Consider the following 17,450-nt stretch of genomic DNA (forward strand, 5'->3'; position numbering starts at 1 on the left):
GTCTATTTGGATTGTTTTGAAAAGTGACTCAAAGCAAAGGAGAAAACTATTATTTTGCCTGAGCTGTAATCAAAAAAGGGAAATTCTAAGTGACCACATCCCCTCTGAGAAATCTGAGCAAATTCATTTGGAACAAGAGTATCCCATCTACTGAGCCTGTGAGGTACAGGCAAGTCTGCTTTTCTCCAGAGAATTTTTGGAGAGCTGTGAAATATACCTTAGAAGAAATCTGGTGAGTCCAAATCCAAAGTCGTGTTGTTTTCCTTATCTTAAGGTGGTGAATTTAACAAAGAAAAGAGTAGGTCACTTGAGATTTTCATGGCAATCAGGGACCTTAATGGGACAGTCCTATTACAAGTGAATTGTTATTTCTTTACTTAAAAGTATGGTGAGATTCTTGCATCCCTCAAGCTGTTTTTCTTTTTCATTCCCCTCTGATTTCTCTCTGGATATATAAACCATTTCTGATACACACATGAGTTGGAAACTAAAAGTGTACTCTCATTGGAGAGTCAAAAAAAAAGAAAAATTGATACATATTTTCGGGGCATATCCTTTGATGTTGTGGTGCTGCATGCTTCCACCACACTGTGCTAATATGATTTAAATCAAAGCTTTTATGACTGAACACTTTGTGACCAGCACAGATGCAGAGTGTTTTTGTCATAATTGCTTTCAATCTTCCATCATACCAACATACCTCTGCTAGATTAATCCAGGCATTTTGTTTTCATATTAAGTTCTTCCCAGGTCTTTACAAAATGCCTAGTATGTATTTTTTTCATTAAATTCTGTAATAATTGCTTATTTCAGAAGTTGATGCTTTGCACAAAATTTGTTTTGCTTTATAATCTCTTAGTAATGTGCCGATGTTTAGAAGTAATTAGTGTATGTAAAGTCTTCATTACTGTGCAGACAAAAAGATGCCTTTTACCAAGATCTCAAAAGTATTCTGAAAATTGCAAGCTGAACTACTGAACTCTGAAGTGAGATTTTAAGTCTAATTTTCAGTGCTTTGAACAAGATATCTTCCTTGCTATTGATGTATATAATCAATTCTTTCCAGAGGAAGGGTGATACTTCTAAAGTGATTAAAATATGCATAAGCTTTTTTTGTTCGGCACATATTAGAAAGATTTCCTTGAAACTTAGTGTGGTCCTGCCTGTGGCAAAGATGAAACTAGTGCAAAAAATTCAGATATGCCCTTCTAGTTATCGTGGTTCAAATTTGTGCAGTCAGAAGTTGTCTGTTGCATGCAGACAGATATTCTTGTGACAGGCCTGTATTAGTAAGAATTTTAACATGGTCATTTCCTGAGGCCATTTACAAAAGCATAAAGGCTGATGCCGGGAATGTCATTGAGTTCAGAGGAATAACTCAGCATGACCCCACTGGTTTGTGTTACATGGGGCAAACACAGAGTTCAGAGGAAAAGGATGGTAAAAGTGATTTTTTTCAGTATTGGTACAAAAAATGCTAGAAGTTACCACTGGAAATTTTATGCTTATAGTGAATTGATAGTTTGGTACAACGATGAGTTGCTCAAGATGTTTTAAACACTGCTGCGAAGAACTAAAGTGCAGTTAAATTTTACAGAAACTCACTGTAATTTAGAGTATTGCCTTTATGGTTTCATTTTCAGCTGGAAGTTTGACACACCATTTAATGTCAGAATTACTGAGGAGTGTCCACCTAAAAAAAATGCCACAAATAATCCTTTCTGGAAGGTACCTGACAAACTGCACAGTCAGTTTGTCCTAAGGCAGAAAATGCAAATCCTGTAGGAGAGGTTATTTACTCTGAATTTCCATTTTTGTTACACTTAGTCTGAAATTAAGTCAGCAGAAGAACTTGGCTTTGATTCAAGTGACTTTAGGGCAAGTCCACTTGGAATAAATGTCTGTGAGGAAGAGAAGGAGATTTCTATATAAAAACCATTTTCTTTGTGCTTCTTTACCAGTTTCATGTGTTATATTTACATGGCAGTGGAAAAGAAATCATCATAGTAACCTGCAGGTATCCAAGTTCATTCGGGATATTTTACTCTATTTAATATCAAATTAGGCTTTAATAGATGTTTGACAGAATGTGCACTCCTTATCATTTCATTGTTGAGTATCTAAGCTCAAAAGTTTTAGTAGAACTGCTTTTTTTCTCTCTGAATTACCTGGTTGAAGGAAAGCACTCAGAAAATCCTCGCAGAACCGCAGTGTGAGCTCAGTGTTAGCACAGTGCAAAGCAGCTTTTGCTGTGTGCAATAGAATTATGTGTAAGAATCAATGCAAATAAAAATACATGCATGTTCCACGTTACACAGATTTTGATAAATCTATATCCAAATAATATAAAAGTGAAAGGACTGGGTGTCTGGTCTTGCTCAGATGCTTTTCCTAGCAGACCAGAACTTCAGTTCACTTTGCTACTCCAGGTAAGAAAAGAAATTGCTTACTGGAGTGGTGATAAAGAAAATTAATCTTTTTCCAGTGCAAAAATAGACCTGTCAGGATATGTTTATTAAGTGATTACTATTCATTGATTGCAATTATGGAGGAAGTTATAACTAAATAATAGAGGGTAATCTAGACGAGGGAAAAAATATTGGAAAACTAATAACAAAGTGAAAGAAAGGTATAGAAGTTGTTAATCTTGAACCCATTTCATGACAGAAATTTAAGATGGAGAACTTAGCTTTTCTTGAATCATCTGAGTGTTGTTAAAGCATGCTGTTATAAAACAGATCTGTTACTTTCACTGAAAATATCTGGATGTTTAAAACTGTTGTTTTTAAATGCTTGCAGAGGGTGTTCTGCATATAAACTGTCAAGATAATATTCCAAGGACAGTGTGATATATATGGAGATCTTATGAAACAGTCAGAAATACCATTTTTAAAGTGTAATTCCATCTGTAGTTCATATCCCTGCAGCATGGACTCTTATTAAGTTATTGGTAAAAATCTCACTGGGAGACCAGTGAAACCAGGAATGAATCCTAAATATTTACAAGTAAAATTTAAATGTCTGCAAATGGATCTTTTAAGGTGATCTCTGACCAGAAGGTGATACATGAGGTTTTCTTTGTGGCTGCCTGTCATATTCCCAAGCCTTGTTCTTGTCTGCTCATGTCCTCCATCAGATGTAGGTTAAGCACTCCTTTTTAGACAGAAAGTGGGCAAAGATTATTCTCAAGGCTATTTAGTAATATGGATACTCTGCTGCAGATTTTGATCCAGACAGTTCTTACATTTTATGTTCCTTTCTTTATTTTTCTATGCAAATGAGCTATAGCCCTGGTACAGACATTGAAGCTGGATCTCCACCTGCCTGCCTGCCAAAACACAAACAGGTGATGTGTCCCTCTCTGCAGGCTCTGCTTAGGTTCATTTATCTTGGAAAAGACCCTTAAGATCATCGAGTCCAGCCATAAACCTCACACTGTTCCTGGCCTTGGTACTGCTTTCTGAAATCTAACTCCAGTCAGGGATCAGCCACTCACTTTCCCCCACTGAGTCCTTGGCCCCTGTAGTAAAACTGTCAAAACTGTAGGACAAGTCCCTTAGTAAAGAAGGGGTTTGGAAATCATATTAGCTCTGTATCTTCTGTGTTTTCAGGGCCTTGAATAAAGATTTGAGAAAAGCTAGGATTCTGTCACCTACATGGTGGAAAATAACCTAATATTTTCAGATGCATAAAAACGTACAGGAAAAAGTAAGGACTCTGTGTCCAGGGTGATTAAGAAGTTTAAGTTACAGTACAAGATATTTGTGTTAGATTCTAGGAAAAACCGTGTTACCAGTAAATGAAAAACTGAAGGAGATTGTCCAAGCAAGTTGTGAATTCCTCATCAATGAAGTTTTTATCGAGCATTTAGACAAACATCTGTCAGGAATAACAGAGGTAATTCATCCTGCCCTGGGGCAGCAGGCTCACCAGGAAATCATTGCACTCTATGAAACTCTCTTTCAGTCATCTCTTAAATGAGCTTAAGAGGAAGCATTCCTTCTAAGGACTTTATTTTATAATGGCCTCCCTTAAGAGTTGTATTGTCATTCCCTTTAAGAATCCAATGCCACTGTTGGAAGTAGGATTGATAATTTATCCGGCCAAGGAGACTAGTCTATGTGTTCTGTATTTGCAGAGCAATGGGTTGTCAATGTGCATATTGAGCCACTCTGAAACATCCAAACAAACTTACACCCAGTAGGTAAATACTTTAAATACTCTCCCTTTAAAGGTGAACACTAGGTGGACCATATTCCACCTCTGGTTTTAATAAGAAATTGTTTACTAAAAACTTTTCCCCCTGAGTGCTTTGGGATGACCTTTCCAGTTTTTAGACATGTTTATATTTTCTATCAACTCGATGGAATACCACAAGTGTAAAGATTGAGTTCTTTACCTTAGCATGGACTCAATAATCAATAGAAACATGAATAATGCGGCATTGTGTTATCTTTGGATGTAGCAAGATATTTTTGTCCCATGATAATGCTCTTTGTGTCAAAGATTTTTTTTCTTCTACTACTGATTTCTCTTGTTGTAATTACAACGGTAATGATTCAAAGATGAGGCAATTTTCAGGAGAGATGGAAAGTGTGTGGGAGGAGGCAGTGGAAAGCCATCGTATCTGACAAAGAGCAATTTAGAGGGAGCTAGATATATTAGACTTCTCCAATGCATTTCTAACTTAAAATTAATCTGTAACAGTTTATAACCTATCAAGGCATAAAAAACCCTCTAACAATGATGACAGGAATTTAGATTGCATGCTCTGAGGAGGGAGGAACACATTTTTTCATTTCATTTGAAAAATGCATAGACTATTTGGGTCATGACCACTTTTCATTACTGCTGCTATAGAGATATGTTGGTAATATATATATATATGATGACATGACCAAAAATGTTCGAGATGTTGGCTGTTCCTGAACGTGCAGATTCCAGTTCATCACCTGTATCACACGGTCATCCCACTGTTTTCACACCTGGAAGCAGATTTCTCGTGATGCAGCCTTTTAGGTATGTGGTGCCAAGCTTTCATTGGAGTTAAGGGGTTGTTCCCCCTGTGCCTCTTCAGCAAAGCAGAAGAGCAGCAGGTGCCTCATGAGGCAACTGGAGAGATTCTCAATGATTCCTGTCACTCACTGCACATCATTCACGTTTTCACTTGCATCAAACACAAAAAGTAGAACATTCTACTCAAAACGTGGAAATTTTCCTTATAGGGTGGAATTTTGGTAACATATGTTATGTCATGTTACATTTTCTAACCAAAGCCAAGGAAAGGTACTTGTCACTTATATAAATGGTCATCTAGTCCAGCATCTCTGTGCTTCAGTAAAGGTGCAAGTTTGGTAAAGAAACATCTGGTAAATAAATTTATTCCTGGAAAGCTGATGCTTCTTATTTATCCCAGCTACATTTGCTACTGAGGTGCTTTGTTGGTTGTCTCATCTTTGTCATCTTCTATTTCACTTCGAAAACTTCTGAATAAAATCTCCTGGCTGTAGAGTCCCCAGGTTCCATACTATGTAGATGGCTCTTACTTGGGATTTCTGGTTCTGGTTTGTAACTTGGCAAATTCCTATGCCCAACACTGAAATAATACTGGCTACTTTTGTGGATCAGGGATGAGTAAACTTTCTAAACTCTTTCTGTGGCACTAAGGAATCCAGAACTACAATATGCAACCACTTAATTTTATCACAGCCAAGCAAGGTAGCTGATTATGAATCCTTGGAAGAAAATATTCTGTGTAGAGATTTATGTATAGTGAGGGTGGTTTGACTTTCAAGGAGTTTAGAAACAGAATTCCTTTTCGTTTGCAGAATTTTCAGGGGCAGCTGGGGATCTTTTTTGGCTGAAAGGCAAGCTTATTCATGAGGAAGAACTTTCCTGTTTGCATTCTTTGCTGAGGGCTTCCTGTAAATGATTGAAACATGTCACAGCTTGGTATCAGAACACTTGAGTGGCTTTTTTCTTTCTCTTTTTACAGGATATTTGTGGAACATGACCTTATTTCTTTCCTTTCTAGCCCAAAAAATTTAATGAGTATGTTTTCAGCATAACTTCCTGCATTTTGTCTGGTACTTCAAAGGTGCACCCAGAAGATACTGGTGAATAGTTTCCCAAACTAAAACCACATTTCTTTTTCTCCTTTTGGAGGGGCTTCTTCATGAGTTACATTGATTTTCTGGCCAATTCTTGAACTCTTAAAAGACCACAAAAAGAGAGGGAGGGCAATCAATCAGCAAGCTGATCTGACTTTTGAAAGGGCAGAGCCGATTATGCTGTTCATAGCAGTATTCCCAGAGTCAGACAATCTTCTCTTCTCCTGCAGATAATATTTTCTGTATTATTTTGTACCCTGTGGTGTCAAGCAGAGCTTCTGCAAGTGACTGAATTACACAGTGTTGCTGGAAACAAAACAAAGACATGGGAATGCTTGTAAGAGGTCAGTGACATGGGTTGTATAGAGATAGAAAGGCAGTACTGGATCTTGAGAAATAGATATGTATATACATATGTGTAATATTTATACTTACTAAGAAAGGAATACAAAGGAGAACAATACCTGCCCATCCTTTTGAGACCTGCTGTTCGTGTTCCTGTTAAAGATACCTTTTTCTTGATCGTTTCCGTTCTTCTTACACATTCTCAAGGTATCATTCTTGCATCTTCAGTATCAGTTTCACATAATCTTTCATGCTTGAAGATGCAAATAAAGCCAAACGTGTTTTGCCTGACTGCTGCAAACTCTGTGGAATAATATTTCAGGTGCAAAGCTTTGCAAACTTTTTTTTTTTTCAGCTTCTTGCCAATTTAGTATCAAATTAACAGTAGGATGCATTAGAAGTTAGAAACTTGTTTTCCTAAGATATTTGACGCGTTTGAAATTCTCTACTCAATATTTTCTTAGTTTAATGTTGTATTAAAAATATTAATGTCAGAAATAAAAAGGAAAAAATGGTCTCTGTAGTACCTCTGAGGTGTCAGTTCAGGATTTTGCTGTGTGATCTATTTAGGGCTTCAGGGAAAAATGAAACTATTGAAAGCCTTCTCTTAAGCTGTCAGTTCTCTCCTGTGCAGTAACTGCTCACTGAGGATGAATACACACTGATGCTGAATATTGATACATCCTTCTTTCACTAAAAGTCCTTACTTAGACAGTTTTTTAAAAGATCTTAAGGAATGAATATGGGGACTTGTTCAGGGCACAAGTTATGCGGTATCATGAGCCATTCTTATTGAAGAAAGTTTTTACAAAATTTATGTTATCCAGCTCTTTTCTCTTGTTCGTTCTTTCTTTCTTTCCATCCTTGTTCTGACCTGCTTATGAAATGCTCAGTAGGATAACGATGCTTCTGGAGATTATTCCTGTGTGTAGCCTCAGCCTGTTTCATTTTACATATAGTTTTTCTGTACATATAAAAAAAAGCAAAGTTTGCTGTCCAGCAGAAATCATAGTATAATATAATATAATATATCTCATTTGCCCAAAGAAATTACAAACATAATTTGAGTTACTGAAATGTAAGAGCTAAATACAAACTTGAGTATTCTTAAAGGCATTTGGGTCTGATGTTTCAGTCCATGTTCATCTCTTCATGTTGAAAGTGAAAATAATTGGAATAATCCTGAGTTGCTATTACCTGATTTATAGCTGCCAAGAAATTGTGACCAACTGTGTAGATTTCTACAATTTCCAGCACGTTCTGCTGTCATGTTTTCAGTGATGTAGTGTTGATTGACATATAACTGTCCATCTCAGGCTGCCAGTTGTCTTCAAAACACATCCATGCTGGGATAGATGGAGACAAAGCAGTGCTGGTGTCTCATTAATCAGCAGTTCACAGTCATGCTGCTGAAAGCCAAAGGAAAAGCAGGACATGATATATTAAGCTTGCTGTGTTTGTCGTCATCCCCTCTTCGTTCACTAACTGGATTAGAGCAGAAAGGATTCATGGCCCAGCTGTTCCCTGAGGATTTTCAACTCTGGGAGCTGACCATGAGCACTGCACACTTCACACTTAAATATTTCACTCAAAAAGAGGACCTCTCTTAAACAGTTAAGCAGTTTTCATGGAAGAGTAGCAGGTTTGCTTTCACAAAGGCTTTGGTGTGACATGGATCATAACATTATCCTTAATGAAAATTTAGGCAGAGGAGATGTGGCTGTCTGCTTATCCGTGTGAAGCTTTTCTCCCTCTTGCTCTACTACACTTAAAAGATATTTTTACCCCTGCCTTACTGTGATCAGCCATTTGTGTGGCCCATGAGTGGTGTCTGAGATCCGGGATGGATTTTCTTGTGGTGGCTCACTGGTTTTTGGGAGCTGTGCAGCTGTGAGTCCCAGATGTTCAAGTGTCAGACAGTCTCTGGGTTCTCTCTAGCACGGTTCTCGAAACAGCCCCCAAAGTCCTGCCCACCTCACTTGCACTTCCTCTGTTCCACAATGCCTTTTCAAAGGCCATGGGTGTCCTGCATTCTGGACCTAGGAGCCATAATTTTGACAACCAACCATCTAAATTCATTGCTTTTTTTCCTAACTCCACTGTATTTTTAGTTTCTATTTGCAGTTTTTAATAGTCCAGTGCAAAGCAAGTTGATCAAATTCAGCATCAATAGACTGTGGCTTGCTTTCAAAGTGCTGTAAAATAAGATACCATCAAAATAGCTGCTAGAAAAGATTGAGGTATTTCTTTTTTAAAAGTTCCGGCTTGATTAGGGTAGATTGAACTACATGAGCTAATAGTTAATTGTTCATATATTTGAAAAGTATAAACACTTCTAAAATTTTAATATATTTTTACACGAACCCATATAAAGATGAGTTTCTTCTCTGTTTAATTATAAAATTTCAGATTAGTATTTTCTTAGGTAGATGTTGGAAGACTAAAGTTATTTAAGAGTCTGAAAAATGAGTAAGATTCAGAATTCTTCTAGACCATATATGTTTTAATTTGCCTTCAAGTAGTTTTTTGTAGCATTGAACAACTGAGCTAAAGAACCACAGTTCATCAAGATGCAGTCCCCGTTCTGAAACGAATTAGTAGGGATAATAACTTTGGAATCTAAGAAGTGAATATAATGGTGTAATTGTAATTAAAACCATTCTTTTTAATTAAAAACTAAATCAGTTTGTAGTGAAAAATATTACTAGGTTGCTAGGTTGTGATTTTAGGTTAGAAGCAATATTAAAAGGACAATTATCCAAAAGCACAAATTATCAAAGAAAAAAAAATATCAGTTTCGGAATAGCATTTTTTGCCTAGTTCATGGTGGTTTATTGATTTTAAAAGTGGTGCTGCTTCAAATACTGTGATTTTCCAATTGTTAGGAATCAAACAGAATTGCTGAGTTTCTTGTGGAAGGAGTTCCTCAAGAATAGCACTGAAGCTATTTCTGTAAGTTTACCATGTACAAACACAAACCCCTAAATGCCCCAGAAGATGCTGATTCTCCTAAAAACAGAGACACATTAGTACAGATGAGAGAACTGACTTTTTGTTTTAACCACTGGGAATTCCAGAGAGTAGAACTCAGTCAACACAGTTTAAATATAAACTGATCTGTCTGCTTTCCATTCCACAAAGCAAGGCAAAATGCATGTATGCTGGGTTACAGATCACTTATCTCTCAAACGAACAGAGGAATTAGCATTATAGCATTCAGTCTCACAGTGGAAGATAGTGTGCTCAGAATTAAGTAGTTCTATAAAAAGAAGGGTGTTTCCACTTCCCCTTCCTTATTTTATTTTTAAATTGTAGAATCCCTTGGATTTGAACCGTAAATGTATCACTGTAAGCAAGAAGCCATGAATCATTATTTACTGTTGATAAGTGAAAAACATAATACGAATTTGTTAAAATGTTTGCAGATTCTGATTAATCCTTGCTTTTTTTTTTTTAAGGGTAGTTTGATAACAGTACAGGAAAAGCAGTAGCAATGTGCCTTTTCTTGTTTCAAAAAAAATTGAGAAGATGTTTTAGGTTTAAGACAGAAAATCACTGCATAGGGGTTTGTTAGGATTCTGAAATGGAGGTTTACATTGCTCCCATGTGGCATTGCTAATAGCTGAATCAGGGTGGGGGGAGTGTAATGACACAGATTTTTAGATATAATTCATCTTCTCATTGGCTTTGGAAACTAGGGGTAAAACTGCTTTTTTGTTACTGTCTCCCTTGGATCATTATTAATTGATTCTTTATCATGAAACCAATCCATATATATCTTCATTGTGTCCTGTGAATGTTTGAAACTTTTTTTTTTTTTTTTTTTTTGGCAAAGTAAGTCAGAAATATTGATTTAGAATGGAGAAAGCCTTCCATATTTAGAGAACAGAGTATCAGAGTCAAGGTCACCCTGTTTGTGAAGGCTGAATGGACAACAGTCACTTGAAGGGAATAGTGGGTGAGTTACGCAGCCACTGTTGAGTTACAGAGCCAGTATTAAATTGTTCCTGCAAAATTCCTCACAGAGGTGGTCATGGACCAGAAACCCAAACAGTGCCCAGACCCTGTTGTTCTTGCACTGAAGGGGAAATGAAAAAGTCTACATAGATGTCTAAGCATTACCTTGCTGTTGCAGCTTTCCCTAATTCAGATCCAGAGGGGCCCGGAGATGTTATCAGCTTTATGATTTTTCATTGGAATCTTTTGTTGTATATTCCATAGCAATTCTGATTGCTTATATGCTGAGTGAAAAAGTGAATCAAAATCGCTCAGACCCTTAATTACAAACAGTCATTCATATACTTAATCAAAAGGGTTAATTAGCAATGAAACACAGACTTTTTGGATACTAATGACAGTATCCAAAAGATACAGGAGACTGAAATGTCTCCTAAAATTGTTAATATTTCCATACCACATGAAAGGTTTTTTTTTAAAAATACAATTAAGACAATGTTTATTACAATCTAGTTATATCCCCATTCCTTTTAATCTTTCAATCTTCCATACACAAAGAATTTGCTAAATAAAATCTGTCATCTTTGACCAATATTTGTGTTTCTAGTTACCATGAAATTCCAAAGATCCTCATTAACGAATTTAAAAGCATTACTGCATGGAAAGTTTAAAGTATGAGATGCTTTGTAAAGGGAAATATTTATTCAGCAGAACTGGGGGAATTTAACACGTGTGCCTTCCATTAAAGACTGCATCTATTTATTCAACTTTTATAGTTACAGTTTCCCCTACTCTATTAAGGATTTGTCAGAATTTCTGAGATAAAACACTTCAGTTTTAAAAATTCCTAGCAAGTTGTATATAATGTATCTGATTTCTTAAGGTGAGCATTCCTATTGATACTAAATGGGAGATTTCATAAAGTTATTTGGAGAGCATGTCCCCAGATCTTAATTATTTTGTTATTTTCTGTATTTTAATGCTTGAGATAAAGATTTATGAAATGTGAAGAGAGATGTCACTCAAAAGTGAACAAATGACAGTGAAGTGGAAAGGAAAATGTTGCCTCTATCAAGTATTGCTTCTGATTTTTTGTCCTCTGACTAAAGATTATAGGTTTATTAAAGATGAACTTTCACAGGGCTACTGCTACTGATCCCTTACTTGAATTAGGTAACTTCATTCCAGCCTAGGAAATAATTACAATTAGTAAGTTGTTTCCTTCAGAGAAGCAGGGATTCATGCTGGAGAACCCACATAAAAGTCTTGTGTTGACAGATTTGTACCTTGAGGAGCAAGGCTGGGTCACTAACTGCAGGAGAGCTTTTCCAGTGGTGACACCGTTAAAAAGGATTTTGGCAGCAACTTCCTGACTGCTTACAGCAGTTTTAGAGTAAATTGGATATGCACTGTTCCTGATTAAACACATTCCCACATACGTGTTTACCCTGAAAGTCAGAGCTGTCCCCAAGTTCTCTTTGCTTGATTGTGGATCTTACAGAGTCAAACTGCATCAAAGCTCAGGGGACATTCTGATGTTGCAAGGTGTTCTCTTGTCCTCTGCTCATGGCACACGAGTGGAACCTGCTGGAAATCCTCTGCAGCTCCAGTCCAGGCAGGATTGTCTTGGTGCTCCCAGCTTAAGAACTGCTGCTGAGCCGTGGGGAAAGGCTGCACCCTGCTGGGGTTCACAGCTCTGAACAAATGGTCATTAGCTAAAGGAAAGCCCAATTAGTATGTTTCTAGCATGTTCCTTGAAATGTGATGGCAGTTCAGCTATGTGTAAGCAATGAACAGTGACACCATACCCCACTGAAATTACGGGAAACAGGCAGAGTGTGGTAACCTAAATTATGATTTTATTTGAATGCTAAGGGTCAGTAATGCTGGTCTTCAGGGCAATCTCATATTCTGGTACCTGTCTCCTGAAACTTTTCTAAGATAAGTAATAACCTGGATAGAAAATAAAAATTTCTTTGACATCTGTTTGTTATGTTTAGAGATACTGTGAGCTACTCATGCTGTATTTTCAGCATGGCAAAGAAAGAGTTAATTACACAAAACTCTAGCAAATTGTCTTTTAGCTGTCCCTTGCATAGACCTTAGATTTTTCTTTATTATTTGTTATGAAATTCCTTTTAATTTGTTTCTGCTTTTCCATGTTTGTTTGGGATTATTTTTTTTAACTAAAGCAAATATCCTGACAGTACATAGCTGTGCACCTTTTTGCTTGACATGAATCAGTGAATGAAGTTTATTAATTCAATATACTGATTGTCCTGGTCATACAATCCTGTTGCAGCTGAGGTGGAGTGGTCTCTAGATTTCGTGGCTGCATCTCCCACTCCCTTACCTTGTGTTTCTCCTCCTAAGTGCTCCTGGGAAACAGTCCCAGCCTAAGAAGTGACAACCTGCCTGCCCCAGGATGGCTTCCAAACTGCCAAATGTAGATGCAAGGCAATCAAGTTAAAAGTCTCAGTGTTGCTTCTGATGGCTTCAACAGAGAAATGGAAAAGAAATGCTCTGCCCAGCAGCAGAAAGACTTAAGTATTCGTTCCAGAGAATTAAGGCCACTTCTAGTGAGGCGAGGGGAGGAGCAGAGCCATCAGTTGCCTGGTAGTAAATATGTTTAATGTAAAACAAGCAGAGCTTAAACAGCTCATTTCTCTTCCAAATTTCTTCCCAAGTGCAGATTAAATACTCTTGGCTTTCTTGGGGTGAGATGGAGAAGGTGATCTCCCTAATAAATCAAAATCACTTTCAAAGATTATTTAGAATTTAAATATCAAAGCAACTGGCTATATTGGAAGGATTATGAGGTTTCTTTCTTCACCATGTAAACAGATAGAAAAAGGAACAAAAAGAGAACTGTTTTATGCATGCAGGATTTAAACCAGTTCATTTGTGAACACTACAGTTTTATTTCTGTAGCTTTTATTAGTTATTTGTGCGGTTGGTAGATACAAAAATTGGAAAATGGCATGATATTCATGAGGCTTATGTATATTGACAAGGGATGCAGAATGGTGCCTTGCACTTTGGAATTAAAGGGATGTTTATAAAGTATATTTTACGTACTGAAATATTCATCCTCTATCCTATATCTGCCAAACAACTCAGCATACACAAATACTCACATAGTTCAGAATGCAATGCTTATCTGTTTTAATTTGTTTTGTATACATTGCCTATGTGGTGGAATACTGCTCCTAGGTCATGAGCATTATTTCATACTTTATATTTTTGGATATTGAAGCTCCATAAATTCTGTCCTCAACAAACACGTGAGATATATTTATCTTAATATTCAAATAGCTATTATTTTTGGTCACTTGTAATCATATTTTACTGTCATGAAGATTTAGGATTGCTGCAAGCCAGAAGGCATATGAGAAGCATTTAGTGTATTGCTACCATTTTTCATTCCAAACTATTCCAAAATGCTTCGTAAAAACTTCTGGTTTTTTCTTTGGCCCTTTCTTTGGATTTTTCTTTGGGACAGTTGGAACATTGGAACTCTGAAGTCCAAACCCATGCAGTGTGCAGCCATTTAATGGAATCAATGTGATTAGTACTTTAAGAAGCTCAGCTGCAAAATATAATACATGTGTCTATATAGTGCTTTTCATCCTGAAGGGATTCCAAAGTCCTGTACCAAATTTAGGGGACAGAATGTACTAATCTGGCACACAGTAATAGAGGGAAATGCCTACTTATGTTAAGGCTCATATTTATTCTTCTGTTAGAGATATTTATTCTTCTGTTAGAGATAACCTGCCCACTTACACAGGATCAGCATTTGCATACCTGAAAGTTAATTGCTAAATTATAAATTCTATGCAGGCATTAATATCTAATGAATAGCAAGCAATTATATTTTAATAGTGCCTGAGAAAACTGGGATTCCCTGCCCTGAGAATTATGAAATAAAAAGCTCTAAAGCCAAAGGGATCATAGGTAATTCAGTTTAGAAGGGATGTGAGGAGGTCAACTGGCCCAACCTCTCCTTCAAAGTAGGGTGGTTATGAGGGCAGGCATCAGACTCGGGCCCGTAGTTTTTAGGGCAGACTCCTTACAAGCCCCCTGTTCCCCTGGACAGGCTGTTACCACTCAGTGCCCTTGCTGTGCATCTTCTGCAGTGTGTTGAGCTGCTGAAGCAGTTTAGAACCCCTGCTTATTCTCACTGCAATTCCCTGCTTGTGTATTCGTGTGTGTGTGCACGAATCCCATTCCCTCACACTACTGAATTCAAACTGAATTTGAAATACTGATGAAAACTACTAAGTAGCACTGATGTAGGGGGAGCAGTTCTGTTTGGTCACTCTAAATGCTAACTTGGCTTACTGGGCATTTTGATTGACTTAAACTCCCCTATTTTTTAAATTTTTTTGTATGTTAAAGGAGTTGTGGTCAAAGAAATGCAATTAGCATTTGGAGAAAAAGTGTGTAATACGTGATTTTTATTTTTTATCTCTATATGGAGGTTCTCATCAAAGGAGTAAAGAAATGTGTTCCTCCTCTATGCCATGTATGGAGGATTTGTGAAGTGAAAAAAAGTAGTTTGAAGCTAATGACTGAACTGAGAATGTCTTCCTCCAAAAATCCTAAATTGCATTAAGTCTAGATTACACTGCAATTAGGTTAGATATTTTAAATATGAAGTCAGTGTTTTGCTTGTTGCCCTTCAATTGACTGAATTTACACATCATGTCTCATAGATCACTTTATCATTACACTGCCACAAAACTATTTATGTAGATGTTATTTTAGAGATAAATCGAACTTGAGAAGGTGTCTTTCTCAGAAAGGATATTACATATTACAAAGGATGATGCCAGTGCTTGTATGTGATATCAGGAACATTAATACAGTAAAAGATTATGGTTGTGGTAGTAGTTTTATGAATGCAATTTCACCTGGAATTATATTCTAAATGGATTTTGTTAGAGTAAGATTAATTTGAAAGACCCAGCTATCTTAAGTACAAATTTTACTGCATCTTTTATGTAACTTTTTATGGAGTATATGAATAGGAGTTGGATATGAGTCTTGTTTGAAAAGAATACACTGTGTAACTCAAATGTGCTGGTAGAGTCAAATTTTAGCTCCTGCTCAAAATTTCAGCAAATAACCTGCTTGGCCTCTAGAAAGAACTGTGTGGCTCTGCTACAGCTTTTGGGCTGCAGCGGTTTCTTAACTTATATTTGACATAACTTCTTTGCTCATGCTGGTGCACCATTGAAACTTGTCACCTGATCCTGGCAAAGCCATGGGACATAGCATTGGGTTCTGTGCAGGAGGTGAGGTGTCTTTGTGCACACATTCACAATTTTGGGGTGCAGAGAGAACCCTGCCTGGTTGTCACAGAGCGCTTGAACTTCAGCACTGCAGAGGCTTCTCAGTCTGATGACTGAACTTCCCTAAGACAGTCTCCCTTCCTTCTAGAAACTGTCTGTTCTATGTATAAGTAGCCCAAATTCTGGGCTCAGCTAAAGCTCTGTGTGCATACTCAGCCTTCTGAGCAGACATGGACTTTTTGATTATTGGTCTGTTTGGTTTCCTCAAGTCTCAGGACAGTGTAGCACAAACTGTCCCCTCTTTTCCCTGCCTAGCTGTTGGCAGCTTGGAGCAGGGGTCGCACCAAAAGCTGTGACAGAGAACTCTGTTGGTTGTGCACAAGAGGGAGACCTGGAGGGTGTCTCCCCCACAAGTCACAGGAGCCCACCTGCTTGAGTCACTTAACATGAAGTTGGAGAACATGGAATGTTCTGGGAGCAGTCCCCTGTTAACAAGGCATGAAGGTCTTGCACCCCTGGGGTTTTCTTCAATCTCAAATTTTTGTGACCTATACTGCAACATGAGCTTCCCACTCTTTTAGTTTGTGTTTGTCTCTGTATCTCTTTTGTTCTTTTTCTTCAGAATGATGCAAGTGACTTTTCTGGATACTTTTTCATACCAGCAGTTCCCTTTTGTGTGAGCTTTACTTCTAAACAGCCACACATGTTTTTTTCTCCTATTTCTCTGGTTTTTTTGGAAAGCTGGATATTCCCTGAGTTCCTGCCTTTATGTGTAAAGACTGGAATTGCATGGAGAGATAGTAGATAGAATTTAGGGGGAAATTCTGTTATGACATACATATTCCGGGCAATTTAAGGAATCTTACTTAAAATTACAGGTTGTCTGTCTGCACAGGAGGTAGAGTGGAGGATTTCAGGGCTCTTTAAACATACTTTTTGGGCTTTCTTTTTTTTTTCAGCCTGTTCAATAAATAAAATTGTATCTGGGCCAGTCTGTAGTTCTAACTCAGGCATGTATTCATCTGCACAGCACATCAGCAAGTAGATATTTATTCTTTACTCCTTTTTTTGATGTGTGGCTTAAAGAGATATTTAGGGTGTTGAGTAGTTTTAAACAAAATACTTTCTCAAAAAAAAAAGGAGAAAAAGAAGCAGCAAGGCAGGCAGGCAGAGCACTCTGGTGACAAACACTTCAGTGCCACGGAGAAGCTCCTGCTCCTCTGGAAAGCAGCAGCTCCGCTGTGGTGCGTGAGCAGCGACGCTGGGCTTTGTGCTGCACTGAGAGCCTGGCTTCATTCTTAGCAATTTGTCAATCAGTGTCAGCACCCTGCTTCAGAGACCTGGGCTGGTGCCTCTGCATGGCTCCAGCCTGTTCTGGAACTGTCCAGACTCACTCAAAGGGGCCTCACCTCTTGCTCAACCAACACTCTATTTCACTGACATGTGTTTAGTTATGTGTTTGGGGTTTGAGTTTATTTCAGTTGAAGTATTACTCTGTAGAAAATGACTTGTGCATGTGCCTACAATAACACTGTGTCATTTTTATTTGTATGCCCTTTCTTTGGCTTTAACTAAGCCCTGCAGGCTTTGGAATTGAAGGATTAAAAAATAACAATAGCAAATAAAAAGCATAATTCTATTTTCAATGTTGCTAGGTACCTCATTCTATGTACCTCATTTATTATTTGCTAGATAGCTGTAGGCATACCAGCAGCTCACTGAAGGAATGAACAGAAAATAT

At 37.5% G+C, this 17,450-nt stretch overlaps 1 protein-coding gene across 6 annotated transcripts in view; it reads left to right on the forward strand.

Annotated features, from left to right (window-relative positions):
* The window catches only part of TENM2 (teneurin transmembrane protein 2), a gene marked incomplete at both ends in the record, with an annotated part of 482,831 nt that overhangs the window by 408,771 nt on the left and 56,610 nt on the right, over positions 1 to 17,450 (forward strand). The gene's annotated exons all lie outside the window — the stretch shown is intronic.

The sequence above is a fragment of the Coloeus monedula genome (genome assembly GCF_965178545.1).
Source record: "Coloeus monedula genome assembly, chromosome: 15".
Classification (NCBI taxonomy): domain Eukaryota; kingdom Metazoa; phylum Chordata; class Aves; order Passeriformes; family Corvidae; genus Coloeus; species Coloeus monedula.